The following is a 25,573-nucleotide window of genomic DNA, read 5'->3' as shown; positions in this document are numbered from 1 at the left end:
CAGCCGTGGTCCCAGCAGCGAGACGCCCGCCCTCCCCTGTATGCCCGGCAGGCTCTATGGAGGCCCGTGGAGGCCATGAAGACTGCGGAGCCATGGGGCCCTCCCTCCTGAAGTGATTCAAATAGAAATAACCCCAAGTCAAGTAATGCAAAACTCATGGACGGCGGGGCCAGAGGAGCTTCTTTCTTCATTTCCAAGCTGGAAACTTCATTCTTCCTCTGCCCAGTGCCCTGAGCCTGGCTTCCTGCTGAGCAGCAGCCCCTTGTCACCTGTGTGGGGGACCCAGCCCTGCAGTGTCCGTACCCAAGCCCAACGCAGAGGGGCCAAGGGAGGAGAGGGCCCTGTGCAAATGAGGGGGACCCTGGCCCCCCGTGGGAGGTCAGGGATGGAGTTCAGTGGGGGCCTCAGAGCCGCCACCCGAGGGGGGTGTCCTGGGAGGTCCTGGCGGCAGCTGCATCTCTGGGCATCACTGGCTGCTGCCTGCTCCCAGTCACCTGCCACACACCCTGGTCAGCATATCAGGGTCTCCTCCTCCCCCAGCCCTGGCCTCTCCTGGGGTCTCTCCTGGGGCTTTGTCTCCAACTCTGAGTGTCCTAGGAGTCGGTCACAAGCACCTTGGGCTACATGGAAATACACAGCCGTGAATAGTGGGCTCACTTCCTTTCACCCCCGCACGCTCGTTCCAAAAAGAGGTGCTGGAAGATGCTGGCTTCCGGAACACGTGTGTGTGCGTGTCTGTGCATCCATACGCATGCTGCCGTGCGTGTACTTGCGTGTGTGCAATGCATGTCTATGGATGTAGGTACAGGTGTTCTCCTGTAACGTGCTGCTGGCCCCTCCTCCCCAGGCATGTCATGGGGCCCCTTCCCTGTGGTAGCTTCTGCTCCGGGGTCTCCCAGCTGCTCTGGGGTCAGTCAGAGCCCTCTGTAGTCATGACCCTGGGAACAGGTCTGCGTGAGCTGGCGTGACGTGTTTCCAGGGCCTGCCTCTGGTCAGGTGAGCGGTGAGTGCACAGAACAGGAGAGTGTTCGGAAAACCCACCCCAAACCCACCTCACTCCCACCTGTGCTCCAGGGCAGCCCGGAGGAGCCCCCTCAGGAGAACAAAGCTGTCAGAAGATCAGGTCAGCCCCAGGGGCCTGGGTGCAGACATGTGGGGTGAGGGGACCCGGAAGGGCAGTGGCACTGCAGGGACCCCGCACCCAGCCAGGCACTGGCATCGCAGACCAGCCTAGAGGGAGGGTCAGTGCCCAGGCAGGTGGTGGCCCTGAGTCTGAATTTCATCCCAGGGCGAGACACTCTGCGTGCGGTGTCCCTCGGCAGGTCTGCAGCCTCGGGTCTGAAACTCGGCCTTGGGCCTGCGCAGCAGCCAAGACCAACACGTCTTGATGGAAACGTCTTGCTCCTTGCTTTTGAAAGCGACGACAGACAGAAGTGGGACTTCCAGGTTGTAGCTGAGGGAACACAGGCTCTGCGAGAGCCGGGAGTCAGTGGGCGGTCAAGAGGCAAAGGGGTCAGTGTCTCCCTGCGCCCCTAGTGCCATCTACAGGATGCCCTGTGCCTCTGAGTGACACAGCTTGAAGGGCTGTGGGCAGCCCTGAGCCCTCAGAAGAGGGGGTGGGTGCCCTCATAGGGTAAGGCAGAGTGAGGATGCAGGGTCTGGAAGGGTGGGGCCTGGGGGCAGGCGGAGCTTTCCATGTGGCTGCAGAGCCCCAGGTAGCCCGCCTTGTGTCATCCGCACCTGCGGGGCCGTGAGAATGGCTGCCAGTTGTAGAATTGGTGCGGTCGGAGGCTCTTTGCACACCTCGCTGTAAGTAGTGTGGTACACCTGCGGGCCTGCCACGTGTAGGGGCCGACCTGCCCAGGGCGAGCTGCCCCACAGATGCCTTCAACCACAGGCTAAGATGTCTCGTCGTCTGGGGCCGGGGCCATCTGCTAGAAGGGGGACCCGGAGCAGCTGCCGTAGGCAGAGGGGAGTACGGGGCATGCAGCCTGCCCCTGCCGCTGTCCCTGCATCCTGCTTCTCTGTAGGCAGTGTCATCCACACTCTGTCTCCCGCTTAAGCCCTTTGGCTTGGGGCAGAGCCAGTCTGGCCCTCTATCCGTGGAGCTCCACCTCACTGCCCACACAGGACGAGGGCCACCTGAGCTGCCCAGGCCAGGGCAAGCGAGGGCCCAGAGAGCATGGAGATGTCCACCTTCGTGGGATTAAATGTGGGCATCTCATAAACAAAAGACAGGTGAGGAGCTAATCTCAGGATCCGGGATGCAGAGGTCCATTCTGACCCCCAGCCCTTGGGAAGACTCAAAGTGTCCTTTGCCTAAAGGAAGCTGACAGCTGCCTGGGAGGGTCCGGGCTCTTTAGAAACAGCCAGGCCCTTTGCATACTCATGGCCACACTGGTTTGCACCCCAGTGGACTCGTCTTTCCCCCTGAAGCCCCAGCGTCCCTGAGATGAAGCCTCCAGTATCTGCGCCTGGGCCTGCTTGCTGCCAGCTGCCAGCTCTGTCCTCCTGAATAAAGACTCATCCTGATCTGGGCTGGCCTTGGGCTTTCCTGCCTCCCCGTCCAGGACTGGGTGCACTCGCCCATCCTCCACACATATTTCGAGCAGGTCTCATCACTGGTTGACTCCGTGACTCAGGAAACAGGCCTGACTGCGAACAGAAAGTGGGGAGGACATGAGTGGGAGCTGGAGATGGGGAGAGGGCTGGCAGGGGTGCTGGGGTGCAGTGGACAGGAGCAATGACCAGGCCGTGCCCGGGTTCCGGGGGTCTAGGAGTGAAGTGTGGCAGGGAGCAGGGAGGGTGGGAAGCTGTCCCGCAGCTCTGCATTGCAGGGCGCATGTGTGGGCGTGACCAGTTACACATGCATGATTAGTAGTGTTTCCCCCGAAATCCCCCAAAACATACATTTACATCGGAACCCCTGGAACCTGTGAATGGCCCCTACCTGGAAAAAGAGTCTTGCAGATGTAATGAAGTTAAGGATGTGCAGATGACATCATCTGGATTTCGGGTGGCTTCTAAATCCAAGGGCAGCCTCACAAGAGAAGGGCAGCAGGAGACTTCAGAGAACGCTGGGAGATGATAGAGGCAGAGGTCGGAAGGATGTGCCCACAAGCCAAGGAAAGCTGGAGAGCAGCCTGGAACAGGCACTCCCTCCGAGCCTCCGGAAGGACCCAGCCCTGCTGACATTTTCATTCAAATTTCTGCCACCAGAAGTTTGAGAAAATTCACTTCTGAAGCCATCAGTTTGTGGGTGTTTCGTGTAGCAGCCACAAGAAATGAATACAGCCCCCGAAAGTGACAGCAAAGAAAGAGAGACGTGTGAATGCACGGGAGACAGGCTCCTGGAAGGTGAGCAGGATGGGTGGGCAGTCCCTCGGCTGAACTGCAAAAGGGTAACTGCAGCAGGGACCCGCCTGCAGGTCCAGCTTCCCCGACTCAGGCTTCCCTGCCTCCGGGGTTCAGGCAATTCTCCTGCCTCAGCCTCCCAAGTAGTTGGGATTACAGGTGCCTGCCACCACCCTCAGTTAATTTTTTGTATTTTTTAGTAGAGATGGGGTTTCTCCATGTTGGCCAGGCTGATCTTGAACTCCTGACCTCAGGTGATCTGCCTGCTTTGGCCTCCCAAAGTGCTGGGATTACAGGTGTGACCCACCCTACTACAGCATAAGCATGTTATGTTAAAATGTGGAGGTGAATACCAGAAGACATGGATGAAAACGCTGAAACACCCTCCTCAATGCCCGGGGATGCGGAAGAGGAGAGAGGGAACGGAGGATCTGGATTCCATTTTAAGCTTATTATTTTAGGATAGATAGGTCATAGGTAGACAGATAATAGGTAGGTAGGTAGGTAGCTATTTAGATAGATTCATCTGAGATTAAAAGGTTAAACTTAAAAATTACACCATAGTGAACAGGGAACACTTCTATGTTGCTGGTGGGAATGTAAGCCAGCACAGCCGCTGTGAAAAACAGTGTGGAGATTCCTTAAAGAACTAAAAGTGGAACGACCATTTGATCCAGCAATCCCACTACTGGGTATCTACCCAGAGGAAAAGAAGTCATTATTCAAAAAAGATACCTGCACACACATGTTTATAGCCACACAATTCACAACTGCAAAATCATGGCACCCACCCAGATGCCCATCGATCAACGAGTGTATTAAAAAACTGTGGTAGGGACATGGATGAACCTGGAAAGCATCATTCTCAGCAAACTGACAGAAGAGCAGAAGATCAAACACCGCATGTTCTCACTCATAGGCGGGTGTTGAACAATGAGAACACAGGGACACAGGGAGGGGAGCACTACACACTGGGGTCAGCTGGGGGGAAATAGGGGAGGGACGGTGGGGGTGGGGAGCTGGGGAGAGATAGCAAGGGGAGAGATGCCAGATGTAGGTGATGGGGAGGAAGGCAGCAAATCACACTGCCACGTGTGTACCTATGCAACAATCTTGCATGTTCTTCACATGTACCCCAAAACCTAAAATGCAATAAAATAAATAAATGGGGAAAAAAAAACTGTGGTGTATATATGTACGCTATGGAATACATGGAATACCATACAGCAATAAAAAGGAATAAATTAACAGCATTTGTAGTGACTGAAATGAGATGGGAGACCATTATTCTAAGAGAAGTAACTCAGGAATGAAAAGCCAAACATCGTATCTTTTCACTGAAATGTGGGAGCTAAGCTATGAGGACACAGAGGCATGAGAAGGGTACAGTGGACTTTGGGGACTTTGGGGGAAGAGTAGGAGGGGGTGAGGCAAAAAGACAGCAAATATGCTGCAGTGTATACTGCTCGGGTGATGGGTGCACCCCAATCTCACAAATCACCACTAAAGAACGTACTCATGTAACCAAACACCACCTGCACCCCAACGACTTATGGAAAAAATTACACCATAGCAGGAGAGAGTTTGGTGGTGGTTGCGTGGCACGTTTCTGCACGCACGTTTCAGGCGTCATCAGTTTTCTCATGGGGCCCTTCCAGGGTTCAGTCGTGTCCCCGGACACGCTCCCAGCACCACGTCCCATTGGTGCTCAGTCATAGCTGTGTCATGGGATCCTCCAATCAGGAGAGACTGACTCCTCAGACACACCCGAGAAGGTGGGAGAAGCCACCAGCAGCCACAGGCAGGGATGACTGAGCAGGGTCCACACGGTAAGCGGCAGGTGCAGTGGTGGCTACGTCTAGGCCAAGTCACCGTTGCTTTCTCACACACTTGTTGGACAGAGGGGACTAAGCCCCTGAAAACGTGCGTGGCAGAGACTCTCCCCCTTTTCCGCAGTTCACAGAGAAGTACACAGAGACCTGGAGAGGCGCGCTGGCCGGCCGGGAGTCGGGGGCTGTGATTCCAGCAGGGCCTGCCTGACTTCAAAGGCTCCAGAGCTCGGGGCCTCATGCCCCCTCTTCTGTCTGTGGACACTGGCATGACTGGGTGTGAAAAGTCTGGAAAGTAAAGTGGATCTGTGGTAAATGCATGGAGAGAGGGTCTCATTTAAAGTATGTCTTCAATGCATTTTCATCAAGTATTCCTCTCACAGTGAGAGTGGTCATACCCCAGTCGGACGGTTTCATATCAGATCTCTGCATATTGTGTTATCTTAGAGTACTCACCTGCGTATTGCTGCCCTTGGTCAAAGCAGATATTTCCTTAATGGACATTAAAACTGTGGTCTGGGCCAGGTGCAGTGGCTCACTCAGCACTTTGTAATCCCAGCACTTTGGAAGCTGAGGCGGGTGGATCACGAGGTCAGGTGTTCGAGTCCAGCCTGCCCAACGTGTTGAAACCCTGTGTCTACGAAAATTACAAAAAAAATTAGCTGGGGGTGGTGGCACGTGCCTGCAATCCCAGCTACTCTGGAGGCTGAGGCAGGAGAATTGTTTGAACCCAAGAGGTGGAAGTTGTGGTGAGTGGAGATCATGCCACTGCACTCCAGCCTGGGCGACAGAGCAAAGCTCTGTCTCAAAGCAAACAAACAAAAACTGTAGTCTGAAAAGCTTGTTGAAAATATGGATAGAGGCAGGTAACATGTGGGTCACTGGAAGCATTTTCCAAAAGGCACAGCCCACATCCCTCTCAGCCTGCAGGACTGACAAAGCCAGGAGCCCCGCTCCAGGAGCACACGCATCACAGAAAAGGCACCAAATAAAACATTTACATGGCAGGTACCAGCACTCAGCAGCACTAACTGGGACAGAGCGTTAGGCAGCCCATCCTCCCACAGTGGTTTCAGTTCTTCCAAAAGAAATGGGACCTGTTGGACTAACTCCTCCCAAACTGAGCATACATAGCAGGCATTCGTACTGGAGGATTCTCCACCAGGAACACTGGGGCCAAGGATTTATCTTCCAACAGGGACCCCCTTCCCATCTTCTTGGCTTAGCCTGTGGCTGCACGTACCTTCAACCTGCGTTCTAGTTCCCCCTCTGCACCACTCAATCTGCTTCAATATCCCCTTTGTGACATCATCTCCACCCTGAACTGCGGTGCTAGAGAAGCGGAAACACTGCGGTTCTCCCCTCCCCGATCTGAAGGGGAGCTGGGAGGCCTGGACTTGCAGTCTTGAGGGGCTTGGAGAAGTCCTGGCTCCATGAGCCACCAGCTGCCCAAGCTTCTAAAGCAGCAGAGTGGAAATGCGCAGGAAATGTGCAGAAGGGAGAGTGCTCTGTGCCCTTCACTCCCCTTCCCCACCCAGGGGTGGTGGATTCTGCCTGTGCTGGCTCAGTGCCTGGACTTGCACCGCCAGGACTCAGGGCTGGTGAAGAGATGAAGGTGGAGAAGTAGGGACGGGGGAGGACCAGAAGTGGCTGGGAGTCACCTGCAGAGAAGGAAGAATGAGACGGGATAGGAGCAAGTGGGAGGCAGAAGGAAGTGCAGGAGCACTGGGGGCTGGGGTAGCTCTGGGCTCAGGGCTGAGAGTGAGGGGTCCAGAGTTCGCAGGGAGTCATAGCAAGCAATACGCGGACCGAGGCCAGGGAGAGGGACATGCTGAGATCTTTGCTGCATGTTCAGAGTACGCCTTCCTCCCACAGGCCTCTTGGGGCTTCAGTAAAGATTTGAATGATTGGGGCTGCTCTGTCTCTGGAGTAACTATTCTTTTATTCCTTTAGTTTCTTAATAAACTTGTTTTCACTTAAAAAAGATATGAATTATTTTGGCATTAGATGGTGTGATATTTAATTTTATGGCCAACTTGGCTGGGCCACGGTGCTGAGACATTTGTTCAAACATTACTCTGGAAGCTCCTGTGAAGGTGTTTCTGGATGAGACTGGTATTCGAGTAAAGCAGGTGGTCCTCATCAAAGGGGGTGGGCCTCACCCAATCAGTGGAAGGCCTGCACAGAACAAAGAAATTGACCCCTCCTGAGCAAGAAGGAATTCCACCCCCAGACTGCCACCGGCCTCAGACTGTGACAGGAGCTCCTTCCCAGGTGTCCAGCCTGGCGGGCCACCCTGCAGAGTTTGGACCTGCCAGTGTGAGTCAGTGATTCCTTAAAATCACTCTCTTCCGACATGCGTGCCCCGAGTGGCTCTGCCTCTCTGGAGAACGTGAACTAGCACAGGCCGTGTCTTCATGAAGAGGTAAGCCCTGTAGTAGAGGGGCCCCTGGAAGGGACAGGCAGGTGCTAAGCAGGAGGCACCCACACGGGGACACGATTGATGTCTATTCTGGGGCCTGGGAGCACAAGCGGAAGCCACAGCCTGGGCCGGGACTGACGGAAGGCGATTTGGGAATCCGTGACCCACACAGAAAACAACCGGGTAAGAATAAAAGCAAGAGATAAATGGCGTGCAAGAAGAAAGAGACGAAGGCTCTTATGAGAAGAAAAATACAAACACCCAGTGAAAAAAACACTGATGCCGAGATCAGTCCCAGCGCCCGTCTGCCCTCGCCTCGGCCTCTGCCTTGATGATGCATGGGGGCTCACAGCACCTTCCTCCAGGACGAGTTGGGGCAAGGCATGGATACGCTCTGCACCGGTGCAGCACCCAGGAGGTGCCCAGACACGGGCGTGGTTGCTGCTGGCCATGGAAGGGGTGGCCCGACCACGTCCCCCTCTCCACTTGGCTTCCTCCTCCATAGGCCGCGGGGGTGGGCTGGGGGTCCTGCAGGAGCCATCAGGTCTGTGATGGGCTGAAGTGTGTCGCCCTGAAATTCACACATTGAAGTCCTAACCCCCAGTGCCTCAGAAGGAGGCTTTATCTGCAGAGAGGGACTCCACAGAGGTCGCTGAATTAAAGTGAGGTTATTAGAGAGGGCACTGATCCAATAGGCCCGGTGGTCTCATAAAGAGGAGATGTGGGGGCAGGGCAGGCACAAGTAGAGGGAAGAGGAGGTGAAGGACACAGGAGGAGCCAGCGCCTGCCTGCCGGGGAGAGAGGCCTGGGTCAGAGCCCCCTGCCCCGCACAGCCTGGAAAGGACCCAGCCCCACCCACACTGTGATCTCCGGCTTCAGCCTCCACAGCCAGACAGGATCAGTTTCTGTGGCCTGAACCCCCCGACCCTCGGGGCCTCATTGCAGCAGCCTTAGGACACAGATACAAAGCTGTCACTCTAGCCCTGGCCACACCGGCTCTGAGAACCACATGAGCGGTACAGAGGTGTGAGGCCAGAGGCACAAGGAACTGTGAGGCCTGTGTGACGTCCCGAGACAGAACTCCCTGAGGCAGAGTGACAGTCCCTGCCGCCTGTGCCCAGGTCTGGCCTCCCTGGCTGGAGGGAAGATGGGAAGGCGCCAGCGATGAGGACAGCGGTGACGCCATGAGGCCCATGATGGCGATAATTTGATGACTAGGCAGAAACGCTGTTTCCCGTTCTCCCTACTGGTACTCAGCATAGAGTAAAACCATGCACAGGCACAGAGGAGGGCAGCCCGGACCGCCACCTCCTCCTGTCACCTGTTTCCCTCCCCACCTGCCTGCAGGGGCAGCGGGGACAAGGCCATGCACCTCACTTTGAGTACGTCCTCTGTGGAGACTTGGAGATGGACAGACAAGAGGGTCCCCTGCTAACGGCAGATGACACCCTAGAGATGGGCCAGCTTCCAGAGCTGCTGTGTCCAGCCCAGGCCACTGTCTGATGTCCCTTTTAAAAGGACAACATGGCTGGGCATGGTGGTGCACATCTGTAATCCCAGCGCTTTGAGAGGCTGAGGAGGGTGCATGGCTTGAGCTCGGGAGTTTGAGACCAGCCTGGGCCACAGGGCAAAACCCCATCTCTCCAAACACAACAACAATAATAGTAACAACCAAGCGTGCAGGTGCACACCTGTAGTCCCATCTGCCCAGGAGGCCGAGGTGGGAGGATTGCTCAGCCCTGGGGGGTCGAGGCTACAGTGAGCTGAGATGGCGCCATTGTACCCCAGCCTGGGTGACAGAGCAAGACCCTGCCTCAAAAATAAATCAGATAAATATAAGTAAAAGCACAATGCTCCTCTTAGAGCAAAAACAACCCAAAAATAGGCACAAATATTTTACGCTGGGCTTCGACTTAAAAATGCCCTCCTGGGGACGGAGCGCTGTCACCCACACACACCTGCAGACTCCCCACTCCACGAGTCTTCTGGGAAGTTCTCTGCTGTTTGGGAGTTTTCGGGGTGGGGGCAATGAAATTAGCAATTTGACCCTCTCCCGCCGCGTGTAACGCGGCTCTGAAGGACCTCCGGCCGTCCTGCCTGACCCCCTGGGCCCATCAGTCATCCAAATATCCTAAGCTCAGAGCTTCACAATCGAGGCTTAATTTCAGAGGGAAACGGTATGATTGCAGGCCCTGGAAACTCACTGACCCCAACGTGCTGTGCTTAATGCGACCCAGGGGGCGGGAGGGAGGGGCCCCTGCTTTCCTTTCGAATCCGCTACCGCCAGACCCAACAGGTCTTCAGGTACCTTTACTCTCAAAAGTGTTTCCCCAACCAGAATGCAGTAAATCGGGTCCATCTCCTTAGGCAAAAATGAAATCGAAAGGCACTTAGGGGAATCACTTCTGAAATCCCAAGATCTGAGGAGGAAGGAGGAGTTGAGGCTTTAAAGGTTGAAATCCCGGCCGTTCTAGAAGCATGTGCTGTGCAAAGCAAGCCTCTGACGGTCATCCCTGCTCTTCATGAGTGCGAGCTGCGCGGGTGGACACGGACTCTTCTCTGCCAGCAGCAGCTCCAGGGATGCCCTGGCGCCTTCGGAGTTTGCTGGGAGGGAAGAAGTGTCGGCGTCACGAGCCCTCTCTTTGAACTGGTTGCTGGATGTATCTTGCTTCCTGCTTCCTGGTCCCGGTCCTCTTCCGTGGTCCCTGCCCTGTTCCGTGGTCCTGGCCTTCTACCTAAAACGTTCTGTGCTAAAAGATTTCCAGGCATAGCTCCGTAGACATCGAGGCTCACAACAGTCCCCAAGGCGGGCTTGGGCCAGGACACTCTTTCAGAGAGGTTGGCTGTCGAACCCATCAACCTGTAAAAAAAGGAAAACAGGAGAAAAGCAGGTGGGGCTTAGCACCCAGAGCCTCCCCCACTGTTTCAGCTGCCTCCCGGTGAAGGGCTCAGTTCCAAACGCCTGTTTTACTGCAGAGGAAAGAAGCTTGGGAAGGGGGTGTGGACTTGACCTCGGTCACACAGCAAGACAGTGGCAGAAAACAGCAAAGACCCAGGGCCATCCAAAGCCAAGTCCCTGCTCCAAGGGAAGATCCAAGGAGAACACAGAACCTGCCTAAGATGGGAGGCCGGGAGGTCACAGTCCTTTGCAAACCCCAATGCCGCTATTCAAACATATCTTCTGGCCTCTCCATCATGCCCGGCCCGGCCCAGGCACAAGATAGTCAGCTCAACCCGGAATGATACCGGCACCGTCACGCTTCCCGGTCCTGCTCCTGTGACAGCAGCCGCTGCAGGCATGGACAGGGCCCAGCTGGGTAGCTGCTCGCTGGCTCTAGGTACCTGCAGCATTGCACACGCTGGCAGAGTGTTGGAGCAGCTGCTTTTCCCTTGCTTCCTGCCGTGTTGGCATTGGCAGTGTCCACGTGCTTTGTCTGGGTGTTTGGGTTTTTTCCCAGTAACACTGTGGCACCTACAGAGTCCACTGGGACAGGCTGCAGGTGGGACCCAGAGAGCGAGGGGCAGACGGCCTCTGCTTAGCCGCCGTGGGAGAGGTAGGTGGGGAACCCCGTGCGGAGCCTGTGCGGGGCTCCCACTCTCGGGGCAGGGGACCAGCCAACCCATGGAGAGGGGAGCTCTTTCTTTGCCACGACAGCCAAGGCCAGGAGAGCGGTCGTGCCTGGGACCTGAGAGCTTCGGGGTGCTTGCAGGGCTCACAGCAAGGAGCCAGGGAGCTGAGAGTCAAACCCAGCCAGTGCTGGTGAGCAGGGGCACGGAGGGGAAGCGGGGCGAGCTCTCCCGGCTGAACTCCAGGGCAAGGCCATCCCTCTGAGCTGCGGCTGAAACCTTTGCTGCACTCCAAGCCGTGGAGAGGCTGGGGCTGAGAGTAACGGGGCGGTCTGGGCGCTGCTTCTGCTGAGTGCTGTCCCTTCTTCAGTTGTCCCACAGCCGAGGGTCACAGCACGTGTCATGCTGTGCTCCTGGGAGACGCAGGAAGCCACTGTCGGAAACGTAATTCGGGACTCAGTTTCCTCAGCTTCCCAGTCTTGGGATTAAAAACCTCAATCTACCTTTCTTGTGGGTTTTTGTGACAATGAGTAAGATCATCTACCTGAAAACATTTTGTACAGGATCTGATTATTGATTTTGAGTAAAATAATCAGATTACATGCAGCGTGCTTTGACACAGATTCTTGCACCTCTGCTTCCCAGGCGCCTCCGCGGCCCCCACTTTCCTTGTAGCCCCGTGTGCGGGGAGTGGCCCAGCAAATCTTCCCAGAGCCTCCTGGGCCGGGGTGTCAGCTGAGGCTGGACTTGCAGGGGACGGGCCCTCCACATGGAAGAAAGTCTGAAGGAGGAATGGAAATGGCACCACGCTCCTCCGAGGTACACAGAAGACGCTTTGCAGAGCTGAACGTGCAGGGAGCAAAATAATCAATGAATCCCACAGTCAATGAGCAGGACGCTTTGCACAGAACCTGATTTGCGCAATGCACGTGAGGCGTCGTCTGCCTGTGTCACCATGAGCGTCACTCAGCCTAGGGCGACAGCTTGGAATGCACACATGGTGTCACACCACAGGTAACACGATGCTGATGTTTTTGGTGTGTTTGTTTGTTTTTAGCCATTTGATTAATTGTGAGGCGTCAGGACTAGCTGGGCCAAACGGCCCTCCCTGACGTCTCCCAGGGACCCGACCACCTACCCTGAACTCTTCCCTCTGCACATACCTGTTCCCACCCGTCAGTAAGGACGTTCGTGGAAAATGTTTTCTCTGCACATACCCCAACTCCCAAACGTACTTTCATTTCTGTTTCAAAACAGTGAGTGTGCTGTTAGCAGAATCTCAGTGAAGCCCCCGCACTCCATCCTTGGGTCTCCGGTGAGGGAAAGCAAGTTTCCGGGGGGGAAGAGAAAGGGCACACACAGACGCCCCTGCTTCCCACGCCCTCAGCAGCCCCCACCTTCCCGTGGCCCCTTGCTTGGGGAACAGCCCAGCGAACCTTCATAGAGCCTCCTAGGAGCCAGATGAGGCTGAGGCTGGGCCCACAGAAGACAAGGCTCTCCACGCGGATGAAAGCCAGAACCAGGCGGGAGTGGGAACGGCAGAGTGCTCCTTGCAGGTGCTCAGGAGGGGCCTCGTACAGAGGAATGGCTGTCTCTCGGGCTTTCTGGGAGCGGGGTCCAGCTAAGCTCAAGGCCGAGGAACTTCACAGAACAAAACTGCCCCCACCCTGCGCTCAGGAAGGATCAAGGCCTTGTGCTGGGGGGCTGCAGTGCGCAGCGTCTTGGTCATGGCTGAAGTTGGGGGAGGTGACAGGAGCCATGGAAGGATGGCCACGTGCCCTGTCACTTCCCAGGCTCTGCATGGCTGGGCATGGAGGGTGGCCAGAGGCTGCTGTCTTGCCTAGGTGGGAGCCAGGGATGAGGCACAGAGGAGGTGCGGCTTTTGAGGGGGGAAATGGGGGAGCAGGTGATCACCGAGAGGGGACGTGAAGGGGAGGGGAAGCAGACCAGTCTGGCTGTGGCGGAGGGAGGTGATGGCGCCAGCCTCTGTGAGCCACATGGCAAGTGGGGCCCTAGGTGGAGTGTTCAGGAGGCATTTGGAGGTTTGGATGTGGCCTGGGATGGATGTCCTGTGGGCAGGGAGGTGCATTCGGGAAGCTGGGACGAGGTTTCCAGGCAGGTGCTCTGGAGCAAGGGCTGCAGTGGCATGGCCGCCCAGACAGCAGAACGCCAGAGGAGAGGGGGCGCAGAGCCACCTGGGTGACCCACCGCGTGACCCCGGCATGGAGGGCGGGAGCAGGTGGCCTGAGTTGAGACACAGTCAACAGCTGGCAGGCGTGGTTACGGTGAGGGAGTGGGGAGTCCCAGGCTGTGGTGTGGGGTGCAGGAGGGGGGCAGCTGTGTGGAAGGAGGGGGAGGGATGCAGAGCTCTGTAACCCCAAGAAGAGCAGGGGGCCTCTGCAAAGTCCAGAGGGTCCAGGGGAGATGGGGCCATGGGGGACAGCTGGTAGCCTGGAAGCAGGAGGTGCGGGGTGACCTCTCGTGCTGGCAGAGCTGGGAGGGGTGCAGCAGGAGACTAAGCTGCATTAGGCAGGAAGCCGGGCAGGAGGGCCCATCTCTGGTGGGGGGACCGGGGGCCTGCAGGGCTGGAAGCAGCAGGTTACTCAGTTGTGCCGCTAAGCTCCCACTCGGGAATGTCTGAGCAGAACGTTCTCCACGCCACAGAGGCGCACTGCTAGCTGGATCCACGCCTCCTTCCCCAGGAGGTTTAGAGCCTTAGGCTTCTCAGGGGGTCCTGTTGCAAGTGGCTTCCTGGACAGTGCCTGGAGATGTCCAATGCAGCCTCCGTGGCCCCCATCACCTGGGAAGGCCTTCAGGGGTGGTGAGAATAGCCCTGGGCTGGGGAAGAAGCAGGAAGGTGGTTCAGCCGGCTCGGACCCCGGGGCGCTAGCTGAAGCTGGCTGCCTTTCCTCAGAGGGGCCTTCAGCAAAGCTGCTGGGGCAGCATGGGGAGCCCCCTGCGATGCAGAGGGAGCAGGGCACCCAAGGGCCCTCGGTCCCTGCTGCGTCACTGAGCGGCTGGATCAGACTTTCTCCTGAAGGTGCTGAACCTATGGCCTCTCCACCGAGGTGCGTGCCGCGGTCCTTACTGTTTACCTCCATTCAGGCTGGAGCTTCTGCTTGTTTACAATACAGAAAGTTCCACCTGACAGGGTGCTCAAAACTTCCACCAAAAATAGAAATTAGATCACTGCTGCTAAAAACGGTCATGTGTGCAGAATCTCAGGAGGGAGAATAAGGAAAGCTTTCTTGATACACTGGCATCCCAACAGCCCACATCCAAGCAGAAGTGTTTCTAGTGACACCAAAGGAAACAGGGACTGCTGCCAGGTGCGCCATCCTGGGAGTCCTGTGAACATGGTGACTGAGGGCTCGCCTTCACCCCGGCCCAGGCATGGGGGCCTCTGCTCAGCCTGTTCCCACTGCTGGAAATAAAGCAAACTAAGAATTTTCTGATTTGACAAAACACAGCACAACAAAGCAACACTGGACGCAACAGCGAATAACCCGTGTTTTCCTCCGTGTCCCCCTCTGTAAGGGAGCGACTGTGGACGCCAAGCAGAACCGGCGGGGCTGCTGGGGAAAGTAACAGGCTGATGAACGAACGGAAAGCGCCACACAGATGGCAGCTGTCATGCAGGGAGCCACGTTGGTGCTCCGTGTTCTCCATGTCCAGAGATGAGACGTTCCAGAAGGTACTGGAAGCTGAACCCAGCCACTGCTCCTCAAGCTGGAGTGTCCCAGCTTTACATCCAGCACATCAAGGTGGCTGGACCGTCATTTCTGACGGACGCGCCGGAGATAAGGCCCTCAAGACCCGAGCTCATGCCCTTCTTGTTCCTGGGTGCCATTGCCGCCACAGTGCCCTAAACAGAACCCTAAACAAGGGGCGCCCGATGAGCAGCCTGCGGAAGCCCCGGAGGAGGTACTGGTCTCGAACCCGGATCCCCACATGCTCACATCGGCGTACAGCGCTCAAGCTTCCCGCGAGGGTGGGGTGAAGTCTTTATTCAGCACGCAGCACAGTGTTTTGCTCATCTGTGTGTTTTTCCTTGGACACAGCCTTTCCACACAGGATGTGACTTCTTTACTTCTTGTCTTGCTTCTTTAAAACTTGTTACTTCTTTAGTTTTGTTCAGCTTTTGAAAACACATAATTTTGAAGCCAAGATTAACAAATATGGCTCTTTATCATGTTGGAATTGACCCAACAATTCACAGATTAAAAAAAATAAGACAAAGCGAATCACTTTGGAAAAAATTGCTCATTCTTTTCGTCAGATGGTCCTGCTGACCCCACAGGCCCAGTTCCTCCCACTGTCCATTCTTGGGAGTTGTAAGAATTATAAAAAACAAAACCAAAGCTCCTTGCCTTCATTTTTATGTCCTTTGTGCTGACAGTGTCTTCCTGCCACAGCCCTTCTGTGTAAACAGCCCAATCTCTGCACAGCCGCCCCCCGTCCCTCCCCATCGGCTGATTGGTGCAGGGTGGATGCTGGAACAGACAGCAGCCAACCACTAAGCTGCCAAGGGCTGTGGCATGGGTGGCCTGAATCAAAAAGATGAGCCGGCCAAGCAGAGTCCTCCTGGGGATTAGGAAACACAGAGGCTGAGCTCACTGGCTACAAAAGCAGAGACCAGGAGGATACCTACCTGGATTCAGCAGCAGGGGCAGGGGAGGCTGCAGCACGTAGCCCTGAACGAGATGGGGAGATGGGGGACCAGGACCTATGAGGACGGAGAGGGAGCAGGCCGGCAGAGGAGCCGTGGGGAAGCGGAGATAGCCACACTGCCCTGGAGCAGGTGGAGGGGGAGTCGCCCTGATCCCTGAGTGCCCCTCTCCTTTCAGACCTTTTGTTTTATGGTACACAGCCTTGTCCAGACACCTTTCAGGGCCTCTCTCGCATCCTCTCCACTGGCCGGTGTCCTGATTGTGCTTCACTAGGATGTCAGCTGTTTCTCATCATCTGCCCAGGGCTTCCTGGATGCCTGTCATGGGATAGAACTCACCTCTTCTGGGGCATGCCCATAGTGATAGCACAGGGGAGTTCACAGACCCTGGAGCAACTCTCCATCCATGGGACAGGAGCGAAAAGACAAATATTACTCTTCCACTTTGTAGAGAAGGGAACGATTCCAAGCCCATTGTCTGTGACTGCTCAGAGGGTCTTCTGCATAACTGAGCCCTCGTTGCCAGCAATGGTGCCTGGCTCCGCGACACAGCCGTGGGTCAGCTTTCCCTTCTTCCTCCTTCATCTGCCCAGTCCGCCTTGTCCCTTTTACCCTGGGAACTTAAAAAATAAGCTATGTATATAAAAACTTTGTCAGCTGGGCGCGGTGGCTCATGCCTGTAATCCCAGCAGTTTGGGAGGCTGAGGCGGGTGGGTCACGAGGTCAGGAGATCGAGACCATCCTGGCCAACATGGTGAAATACTAAAACACAAAAAATTAGCCAGGCATGGTGGTGTGCGCCTGTAGTCTCACCCACTTGAGAGGCTGAGGCAGGAGAATCGCTTGAACCCAGGAGGTGAAGGTTGCACCAAGCCAAGATCGCGTCACTGTGCTCCGACCTGGAGATTGAGCAAGACTCTGTCTCAAAAGAAAAAACTTTGTCTCAGAATTTTCTTTGAGGGAGAAGCCAAGCAATGGCACCCCTGTTACTGAGGTAACTTTAGTGAATGTCTCTTATTTTGGACTTGCACCCAAAGTAACTCAATCTAGAAGGTCCTTTAAAAAGCATTTGAAACTTCTACTTCCAGGAACATAGTAAACCAGGTTACTCATAGTAAACTAGGTTACTCATGGTAAACTTGGTTACTCATAAAATTCCTTTTGAAAACCAATTAAAATGCTGGAAAAATTGTTTTTAATTCTTAAAAGCAATGAAGAACAAACAAGACAGTAGGAAATAAACAGGCAAAACTATTTTTTAAAAAGTGGGATCCAGATAAAAATGAAGAATGTTAAGCTGATAGTACTCCAAGGACATTTGAAGATCCAGGCAAAACTGGACTGCAGTAGCTTTGCTGCTCTACATGGTGCAGACACCTCTCAAGATGGGGAGTCTAATAACAGACCCTCTTCACATTGATCTGAGATCTCTCCCATCTGGACCACCACATTCTCCATACAATACCCAGGAGACTAGAAGGAGAGGTACCTTCAAGGCACTGAGCAGAATACAGAGGAAAACCTACTTGTGACACATATTTGTACCCTAAATTTAGATCCTTCAGTGATCAAAACAAAAATGGAATTCCAAAAAATGTCAAAGTAACCCTCAGAAAGATGGAAAAAATAAAACAGAATCAACAAAAAATAATAAAATAAGATGACAGACTTAAGTCCTAATGCATCAATAATTACATTAAAGGCAAGTGTCTAAAAACACCAATAAAAGATAGAAATTGACAGGTTGGATTAAAAAACATGACACAACTACACACCCTCTACAAGAGATTCGCTTCAAACATAATGATATAGGCAGATCGAAAGTAAAAAGATTTTTAAAAGATACATTATGCAAACATTAATCAAAAGAAAGTAGAAGTGCCTATGTCAATATCAGATAAAGTAGATTGCAGAGCAAGTAAGATTGCCAGAATCAGAGCAGAGACGTTATATACGTAGTGACAGGGTCAGTCCAACAAAAATACATAGCAATTCTTAAATGTGTTTGCAGCAACCAACAGAACTGCAAAATATGTGAAGCAAAAATTAATAGAACTGAAAGGGGAGCTAGACAAATCCACAGTTATAGTTGGAGACTTCAAACCCCTTAATCAACCACGGATAGAACCAGACGAAAGATCATCAAGGACACAGAAGAGCTCAAAACACCACCAACCAGTAGCATCTCATCAGCATTATTACAACAGTCCACCCAAGAACATCAGAATGCATTTTCTTTGTAAATGTCAATAGAAAATGTATTAAGACAGACCACATCCTGGGCCCTAAGACAAATCTCAAGAAATCCAAAAGAATGAAAATCATGTGCCCCAACCACAGTGGGATCAAACAGAAATCAATAATAGAAAAACAATAGGGAAAAAACTCCAACAACCAGGAAGACAAAGAAACTTCACAAAACCCCAAAACCACACATCATGGGTCAAAGAGAAAATCTCAAGGGAAATGTTTAAAAATATGTTGAACTGAAGGAAAATGAAAATACAACATCTTAAAATTTGTAGGACATAGCTAAAGCAGTGTTAAGAGGGAAATTTATAGTACTAAGTGCATATATTAAAAAAGAAATAGTCTCAAATCAATAATTTTTTTTTTAATGGAGTCTCTCTCTGTCATCCAGGCTGGAGTGCAGTGGTGCAATCTCAGCTCACTGCAGCAACTTCCACCGCCCAGGTTCAAGCGATTCTCCTGCCTTAGCCTCCCAAGTAGCTGGGATTACAGGTGTGTGTCACCACACATGGCTAATTTTTGTATTTTTAGTAGAGATGGGTTTTCATCATGTTGGTCAGGCTGGTCTTAAACTGCTGGCCTCAGGTAATCTGCCCACCTCAGCCTCCTGAAGTGCTGGGATTGCAGGTGTGAGTTACCATGCCAGGTCCTCAGATCTATAATCTAACCTCCTACCCAAAGAACCTACAAAAAAGAGAAAGAAAAAAAAAAACCCAAAACAAAAAAACAAACAGAAGGAAGAAAATAATAAAGATAAGAAAGAAAATCACTGAAATTGAAAACAGAAAAGCAATAGGGAAAATCAGTGAAGCAAAGGGAGTGGCACTCTGAGAAGATCAATAAAATTGACAGACCTCTAGCAATACTGGCAAAGGAAATGAGAGAAGCCAGACACTACCACTATCAGTAATGAAACAGGTGATATTGTTACATACTCTGTAGACATCAAAAGATAGAAAGGAATACTATGAACAACTCAACATAAATTTGTTGACTTAGATGAAATAAACCAATTTCTTAAGTAAAAAAAAAAACCCAAATTCACAATTTATTCAATATGGAATAGGTCATTTGAATAGCCTATATATATTACAAAAATTAAGTTCATAGTTTTAAGACAAAAAGATCTCTTTGTCTAGATAATTTCACTGAGAATTCTACTAAACACTTAAATAGGAGTTAACATTAATTCTACACAATCTTTTCCAGAAAAAAAGAATAGGAGATAACAATTTATTTTATGAGGCTCACATTACCCTTATACCAAAACCAGACAGAGACAGTACAAAAAGGAGCATACTATACACCAGTATATCTCATAATTTTTTACGTAAAAATCCTTAGCAAAACATTGGCAAATCCAGTTCACCAGTACATAGGAAGAATGATATACTAAGACCAAGTAGGATCTATGCTAGGGATGCAAAACTTTCTTGATATTTCAAAAATTTTCAATATGATTCATTATATTAAAGGGCTAAAGAAGAAATCAATTAATGTATTAATTGCACAAAAAGTATTTATTCAATACCCTGGTATTCTCAGATTCTCAGAAAAATATGAACAGAGGGGGACTTACTCAACTTGATAAAAAAATTATACAAAAAACCTTATATACACACTACTTGATTGGAAAAGACTGAATGCTTTCTTTCTGAGATTGGGAATTTGGAAAGGATGTGGACTCTCACCACTCTTACCTAATATATTGCTAGAAGTGCAGTAAGAAAAGGAAATAAATAAATGCATATATATTGGAAAAGAAAAAATGGAACTCTCTATTTGCAAATGGTGTGGTTGTCTGCATAGAAAATCCCAAGGAGTCTATTTAAAAAATTCTAGAACTAGTGAGTTCAGCAAGTTCACAGGTATAAGATAAACTTACAAAAATCAGTTGTATTTATATATACTACTAGTGAACATGTGTACATTGAAATTAAAAATACAATGTTATTTACAATTGCTCCAAAAACTTGAAATTCCTAGGTTCTAACAAAACATGTACAGGACTTAAATGCAGGAAACAGACAGTGCAGATGACAGAAAACAAAGGAGATCGATATAAATGGAGAGACATACCATGTTCATGGACTGGAAGACAACATAGTAAAGATGTGAATTCTCCTGAAACTGATGTATAGGTTTAACAAAATTTTGGTCAAAACCCCAAGATTTTTTGTAGAAATAGACAAGAATAATCTTGTCTATTTATCTGAAAAGGCAAAGAAATTAATAGCTAAAACAATTTGCAAAAGAATAAAGTGAAAGGAATCCGTCCATCAAATTTCAAGACTTATTGTGTAGACACAATAATCAAGAGCGTATGACATTAGCAAAAGGGAGAGACACATAGATCAATGGAACAGAGCAGAGAACCCAAAAGTAGACCCACATCAATAGGTCCAACTGATTTTTTAAAAGAGGTACAAAGGCAATTCAAGGAAGGAAAGATAGCTTTGCACTATATGGTGCTGGAGCAATTGGATATCAAAAGATAAAACATGAACCAAAGCCTAAGTCTCACTCCTTATAAAATATTAACTCAAAATGGATCACAAACTAAATGTAAAACCCAAAACTATAAACTTTTAGTGGGGAGTGGGGGAAACAGAAAAGAAAATCTCTGAGTCTAGAGCTAGGCAAAGCCCTCTTAGACTTGACACCAAAAACCCAAGCTATAAAAGGAAAACTTAATAAATTGGACCTCATCAAAATTTTAATACTTTTTATCTCTGAAAGATCCTGGTAAAAGGATGAAAAATTATATACCTGTAGAAAATATTTTTGCAAGCCACATATTTGACAGAAGACAAGTATCTAGACTATATAAAGAACTCACCACCCAATAGTAAAGAAATCAAACAATTCAAATAGAAAATAAGCAAAGAAGGAGCACAGAAAGTTCACAGATAAGAATCTACAGATTCCAAATAAGAACATGAAAATATATTTAACATTTTTAGCCATCAGGGAAATACAAATTAAAGCCACAATGAGATATCATTTGACACTTATCAGAATGGCTAAGTAAAAATAGTGACAACCCTAAATGCTGATGGGAATGTGGAGAAATTGGATTATTGATACATGTCTGGTGGACTATAAAATGATACAGCCACTCTGGAAACAGTTTGGAAGTTTCTTAAAATATTAAACATTCTGAGGCGGGCAGATCACTTGAGGTCAGGAGTTTGAGACCACCCTGACCAACATGGTGAAATTCCGTCTCTACTCAGATACAAAAAAAATTGACCAGGTGTGGTGGCACGCACCTGTAGTCCCAGCTACATGGGAAGCTGAGGAAGCAGAATCACTTGAACCTGGGGGGCGGATGGTTCAGTAAGCATGGATAGCGCTGCTGCACTCCAGCCTGAGCAACAGAGCTAGACGCCCATCTCAAAACAAAAACAAACAACAACAAAAGTAAGCATTCAATACTATATGACCCAGCAAATTTACTCCTGGGCAGCATTTATCTGAGAGAAATGAGAACTTACATTCACACAAAAACCTGTACATATCTGTTTAGAGCCGTTTTTTTTTTTTCATAGTGGCCAAAAATTGGAAACAACAGAGATTTTCTTTAAACGGTGAATGGTGAGATGAGGTATGCGGCATCCATGCCGTGGAATACTACGAGGCAATGAAAAAGAGCATGTATTGAACACACAGGAACCAGGGCAAACCTCCAGAGAACTGTGGTGAGTGAAAATAGCCAGAACCAAAAAACTGCATGCTACACCATCCCATTTGCATAACACTCTCGAGATGGCAGAATTGTAGACATGGAGAACAGATGAGCCGTTGCAAAGAATTAGGGTGGGGGGCGGAAAGTGGGGATGACTATAAGATGACAATGTGAGGGACCCCACGATGAGGGACAGTTGAATAATGGAATGGTGGTGTATTCTGACCATATCAATGTCCGTTTTCTGGTTGTGAGGCTGCACAGTCGTTTTCTAAGATGTTATCGTTGGCGGAACCCGGGCGAAGCATGTGGAGATCACCCTGTATGATTTTCTTGCGGCTGCATACGAATCTACAATTGTCTCAAGATAAAAAGGTTGATTAAAAACAAGCAAAAGTACATTGAAATAAAATGTTATAAAGACAATACTCTTGAGTGTGAAGAAGGTAGCTTTGCTTGTTACTGTGAGAGCAGGGACTGACCAGGGTCAGCATGGGGACCTGTGTTTATTGGCAGCCGTGACATTCAGCCGGGCACTGCTCTTCACCTGGTCCTTGGCGTCCCCATCCTACGTGAGAAGTGAAAGCTCTCCAGACTTAAGGAGGAGCCCCCAAAACCCTTCGGCTTTCTTCTTCCACGTTGCAGGCAGGGTCTGGGTGCCCGTACTTGTTACAGTCATAGCCATGTTTCTTCATTATGCCCTTCATGAGACACCAAGGGATGAGGGGGCAGAGCTGGAATTTGCTTTTCTGCCTAATTGTGTGTCTCTACCTTTTGCAACTCAAGCTCCGCGAGGGTCTGGCCCCTGCCTCTTTTGCTCCCTGCCGGACCCTGCTTCCTAGTGTGGCGCTTAGCATATCGCATCTGCCCAGTCACGTGCTGAATCCACAGACCCACAGCAAGTCCGTCTTGGCCCGGTGTAGTAGCGAGCGCTGCGGTTGCCTGGGCAAGGGCTTACGCATTGATGGGGGCCGCCCTGTGTGTGTGCAGCACAGGTGTGCAATTGGTCCATGTTTCCAGCATGCACAGCCTGTTCCACTGCATCGGGCCCATCCCCAATTGGTAAACCACAGTAATGCCACTAAGTCTCGTGGCCCATCCATTCACGCCTCACCTCTCCCAGCACATGAGGTTCTGTGAATGCGAAGTGTGCATGTGCAGGTGTGTGCAGTGAGTCCCGGGGGCACACAGAGGCACATGTGATACTCCGTGCCCCAGAGTCCCCAGTCCCTTTCCCAGTAAGTTGAGGGTCAACCCTCCTCATTCCCTTCCCCTCAAGCTACCTTCCCTGCTCTGAAGTAGCGCCCTGTATTTCCCACGGTACTTCCTTACGCATTGAAGTCTAAGAAGTCTCTGTGACTGCACTGGTGCACGGTCATGCCTGCCCTTCCCAGCTCAGCGCCTTGGTGATTGCATTTGGGACATGCTACCCGGCAGGCTCCTTGTGCCCTCTGCAGGGTAAAACTTTCAGCCCTCAGAAGTCATGCCACTGCCCACCCACCAATCCATCCTAAGAAAGCACCATGGCATGATGACTAGGTGTTTGTTGCAGGCTGTGCCTCATTGCGTTTCCCGTTCTGTGTTAACTCCGTAGTCCTTGGTGATGGTGCTGTCACCATCTGCATTGTCTGTGGGTGGAGGACCTGGGGCCCACACAGGCTGGTCCCTGGCCTGGCGTTGTATGACTGGAAAAGCGAGACTTGGAGAGTCCCTGCTCTTGATCTCCGTTCCTGCCTTGATTTACCCCCAGCTCGCTGCACTTTCACTAGCTTTGAAAGACTCATCCACCATTGGGGCATTCACAGGTTTGGAAGAGAATCCTACTTCTTCCTGGACAGCACGCTGGCTCTTTGTGCTCAAACCATTCCATGGGGAGCCTGGGTAAAGACCAGCTGCCTTGTGCAAGCCTAATACATCTTCCATTGCCCAGATGGAGGGCTGAGGGTCCCTGTGAACACCCACAAGCTGCCTCCGTGGAGCTTGGCTGGAGTGCATGCCTGTGGGACTTGGATTGCAACGAAGTGCAATGTGCTTCCTTCTAACTGCAAATCGAGAACAATGGATGCTGTGCAGGAGTACACACACACTCCACCCCCAAAGACTCCCCCAGGAGGCTCAAACAGTGGGTCCTTGTGGCCTGGCCAGGTGGCAGTCCCCTCTGAAGCCACAGTGTACAGTCATGGCAGGAGGACTCAAAGCCACTCAGCACGTGGAGAGAAAATGTATGTCTGGGTTTCTTCCCATCCTCAGAGGCCATTTCTAGGTCAGGATGCAAATGGTTTCTGCTTTGTGCACTTTCCCCAGTGCGTTACTACGGAAGTGAATGATCCTTTGGGCTTCCCCACCACCCAAGCTCTCAAGCAGAAACCGGGCCAGCCAAAACGGCCCTGCGTGGTCGGGGCCAGCTGGAAGAGGTGACTTCCCACCCGCGTGGTGGCTGAGTTGGGGAGCCCAACAGCTCCCTCTGCACAGGCTTCCACTGTTTTCCCGGGAATCTAAGTCCTGGAGGGGCCGGCAGGTTTGTCAGTCTCCAGTGGGGTGACCCTGTGAGGAAGCATGCCTGCCAGATGTCTCTGCCAGCTCTTCCTGGGAACACACACCCAGAGCCTGTGCAAGAGTACACACATGCACGCACGCACACACCCATTAATCAGGGCCTGCCTCTATCATCCCCCTGACCTCCCGCCAAGGCTGCCTTGGTCGGGGCGATTCCCATTGCATGAGGACCAGGATGCTTTCTGAGGGCTGGGAGGGTTTTCGTCAGTTGGGTTCCATCCAGCATGAGTCACTGTCCGCCTCTTCTCGTTAATTAGTGTTCTGGGAGTTGCTGGTGTAACTCTGGTGAAGTCTGGGGGAATTAATCAAAGTATATCTTACACTCAAAACACAGTGAGAACCACCATCCGGCCAAATCCCCCAGCACTGGCACATGGACAACTGGAGACTTCCCTCCTCTTGTTTTTTTCTTTTTTCAAAATTAATTTGCAATTTCCCACATGCTCAACACTTGCCTTCCTCCCCAGATCTGGCACTATTTTCTTTAGTATTTTTTTTCTGGCAGTTTTCATGTGTGTTTTTCCAACTATGGCAATTTCTCAATCCACTACATACCATCCCTCTCAATAAAACGATTCTCATGGAACGCAGAGGCCCAGAAGGACTTGGCCAAAGGCATCTCCTGGGACACAGCCCATCTGTCCGCACCCTCCCTGTACCACCTGGGCCATGGTTACCTCAGACACAGAGCGGAGGCTTCCATCCACCGCTCACGGAGACCACTGGCCTCTGCTGACCTCCAGCTACTATTCCAGGCTCAGCGGTGGCTACTCTGGGAGGTGTTTCTAGTGTGATGATCGTTACACCCCAAATAGCCCCCATTTCACTTAAGAAGCTGAATGGACAAAAGGGCAATGACCAAACCATATATGAAAACAGAATCTTGAGCCATGACCTGCAGCAACAAGCCCAAGAAGCCCATCCATCATCCACACTCACCAGCCTGGGAGATCCACCCACCACCCACAGTCACCAGCCTGGGAAATCCACCCACCATCCACAGTCACCAGCCTGGGAAATCCACCCGCCATCCACAGTCACCAGCCTGGGAAGCCCACCTGCCACCCACAGTCACCAACCCGGGAAACTCACCCACCACCCACAGTCACCCACCTGGGAAACCCACCCACCACCCAGTCACCAGCCCGGGAAACCCACACACCATCCACAGTCACCAGCCTGGGAAGCCCACCCACCACCCACAGTCACCAGCCTGGGAAGCCCACCCACCACCCACA

At 51.6% G+C, this 25,573-nt stretch overlaps 1 pseudogene; it reads right to left on the bottom strand.

The window, feature by feature from the left end:
* Positions 1–1,242: 1,242 nt before the first annotated feature.
* Positions 1,243–11,576, bottom strand: LOC116551546 (annotated as a pseudogene).
* Between the last annotated feature and the right edge of the window lie 13,997 nt (positions 11,577–25,573).

Source organism: Sapajus apella, unplaced genomic scaffold, assembly GCF_009761245.1.
Source record: "Sapajus apella isolate SASKATOON/1434 unplaced genomic scaffold, GSC_monkey_1.0 scaffold10, whole genome shotgun sequence".
NCBI lineage: Eukaryota > Metazoa > Chordata > Mammalia > Primates > Cebidae > Sapajus > Sapajus apella.
This window is presented reverse-complemented; position numbering and strand designations above follow the sequence as displayed.